Consider the following 2,968-nt stretch of genomic DNA (forward strand, 5'->3'; position numbering starts at 1 on the left):
AGACTACTGGGTGTAAGGGGTTAAGGAGTGTGTGACAAGTAAAGAAACAAAAAGTTTTCAGCTGAATTAATATTATTGGAGAGCTAACATTACTTACTTTTTAAAACTGTAAGAAATATGACCACTATACTTGAAAAAGGAAATATTACCTTCGTTAAGAACCAAGTAATTAGAGATAGAGAGCACCAAATACACAGCATTGCACATTTGGGGTCCTGGATGCTCTAGGGGAAGATGTATCAATAAAAGAGTGCAATTAGTGTTTTTTTAGATCCAGAGAACATCCCTGTCACCCAGGAAGGGCACTGGTCTCCACCAACACAGGAAAACACCAAAGCAGCAAGTGTATCCTTATGTGGACCAAATATCAACTGAGGAGGTGAATACCTACCAGCTACTCACTTCTGTGAGCTGCAGATGCCCCATAATTATCTTTTAATTATTTAGGCTCCATCAAATTCACATTTAAGTAATGTAACTCAAGCACAACTATATCTCAAATCCATATTGTAAAGAGATTCCAATATTTTAAGGAGATAATCATCCTCTTAGAGAAACCATTTTTTCAGCTTTCCTTCCTCCACTATAAATGACATATAACAGTGTATACCTTTAAGGTGTACAAAGTATTCTTTTGATACATTTATATATTGCAAAACAATTACTCTCATAGTGTTAGCTAACATTTTCAATATGCCACATAATTGTGTGTGTGTGTGTGTATGTATGTGTGTGTGTGTATATATATATATATATATATATATATATATATATATATATAATTTTTTTTCTTTCTGGTAGTGAGAGCATTTAAAATCTACTCTCTGAACAACACCCAAGCATATAATACATCATTGTTAACAATGCTCACAAAGCTGTGCAATAGATCCCAAGAACATATTCATCTTCTAACTGGAAGTTTGTACCCTTTGACTAACATCTCCCCAATCCCCCACCTCCTAGACCCTGGGAATCGCCATTCTGTGAATTTGGCATTTTTTAGATTCCACTTAGAAGTGACAGCATATAGTATTTGTCCAGAAACAATACTTTTATCAGGAAGACCCTAAGGTTTTTGTCAGCTAGTTTGAAACCCAGATGACACTTTAATAAAAATATTATTCTAGTGTCTTGCCAATCTATAAAGAAATGACTGAAGTTGGTCTCGGCCTCCCAGGGGAGGCTTACCGGTAAATACTATATGCATATGTCTAAATAATAACAAAGGAGAAAGGCTCAAAAGAAATGCCACTGGAAGTGGAAGGTATTATGCTGAGGGAAATAAATCAGTCAGAGAATGACAGATATCATAGGTTTTCACTCGTATGTGGATCTTGAGAAATTGAACAGAAGACCATGGGGGAAGGGAAGGGGGAAAAATAGATACAAACAGAGAGGGAGGGAGGCAAACCACAAGAGACTATTAAATACAGAGAACAAACTAAGGGTGGATGGGGCGCAGGGGAGAGGGGGAAATGGGTGACGGGCATTGAGGAGGGCACTTGTTGGGAGGAACACTGGTGCTGTATGGAAGCCAAGTTGACAATAAATTATATTCATGAGAAAAAAAAAAGAAGTGCCATTGCCTCAATTGTAATTTTAAAGAAAACTGTTTTCAATCTGATGTATCAATACAGTTTCATTTGAATCTCTGTTTGATGATATAAAACCTTTGTAGTTTCAGGATATTCTGGAGTTAAGTAAGTAACAGTATACGTATAATAGTGAAAAGAAAGATCCTTATCAATCTTGGCCTTAATCTGTGAAGAGGTAAACAATGAGTTTCTACTATATTAGAAGCAAATCATTCTCCTTTTACTGCATTTGTGGCATCTCTGCCCCTCTCCTAAAGGAACACAACTATGTCATATATTTACTTTTAAATATAAGTGAACCAAATTAATTGTTTCAAATTTTATGATATAGTTAAAGAAAACAGAGTATACATTCAGATTTTTTTTTTAAATAGGGTTTTAACATCTTTGAGCTAACAAAGAATTTGCTAACAGGGAACTCTCTAATATATTTAAGATTAATTACTGAATACCCAAAGAAGTAGATATTATCAAAAGCATATTAAGTGCTTCAGGGACATTTATGATGGTTAAGTTTAAAGTTTTTAAGTTGGAGAATATGCTAAGATATACTTTAAAACACACATAGGATAGAAATTTTGGTAGAAATATAGCATAATGGAGGTGAAACCAGACTCTTTATAATCTGGGCCACATTTACAGTCTGGGATACATTTTTCACCAAGAAACTACATCTAAAAAGCAGAGCATCCTATGGAAATGATGAAATAGAGACTGGGTGTCGAATATTGTATGATTGGAAATTTTTAATATGTAAATTAAGAGATTAATCTAAGTTTTAAAAAAAGAGCATCATAAAATTACACTCCAATATTATCAGTTGTTTCTCTTTCCTTTCAAACAGCAAAGCCTATCTGTGTGCCTTTCTTATAAAATACCAGATATTCCCTTGTATTATACATATTTGTCTGCATTCCTCTGTTGACTATAAAACAGATTTAGTAGGACAATTAATGAAAAGTACAACCTCTAAAAACAGTGTGATCTAGAATGAGAAGAAAAAAAACAATGGAGGAAGAAATATAAACCAAAAGAACTTCCCCCTAAATTGTAGAAAATCCTGAATCTTCAGATGTAAAGGCACAAGTTCCAGCCAGATTTGATAAGGGCATGCACACACACACTCTAATGTTCCCTCCCCCCCCTCTCTCTCTCTCTCTCTCTCACACACACACACACACACACACACAAGCTAATTACAAAGAGCAGCTGGCTAAGCACCTGCCTCAGCTCTATACCCCAAAACCTGCATTTTTGCATTGCGTAAATAGGGCAATGGCTCACAGCCTTTGGCATCTTCCCACAGAGAGCTGCTCTCATCATTTCTCATGCCTGTACTTCTCCCAATCTTTCACCTGGTGGCTAAGAAGGTT

At 35.5% G+C, this 2,968-nt stretch overlaps 1 non-coding gene across 1 annotated transcript; it reads left to right on the top strand.

Annotated features, from left to right (window-relative positions):
* Positions 1-2,289: 2,289 nt before the first annotated feature.
* Positions 2,290-2,406, top strand: LOC124506597 (small Cajal body-specific RNA 7). The gene has a single exon (XR_006960844.1). It is a non-coding gene; the product is annotated as a small Cajal body-specific RNA 7 (non-coding RNA).
* The last annotated feature ends 562 nt before the right edge of the window (positions 2,407-2,968 follow it).

The sequence above is a fragment of the Lynx rufus genome, unplaced genomic scaffold (assembly GCF_022079265.1).
Source record: "Lynx rufus isolate CCGP_SWC_20201006 ecotype Redwood Valley unplaced genomic scaffold, mLynRuf1.p SCAF_9, whole genome shotgun sequence".
Taxonomy (NCBI): domain Eukaryota; kingdom Metazoa; phylum Chordata; class Mammalia; order Carnivora; family Felidae; genus Lynx; species Lynx rufus.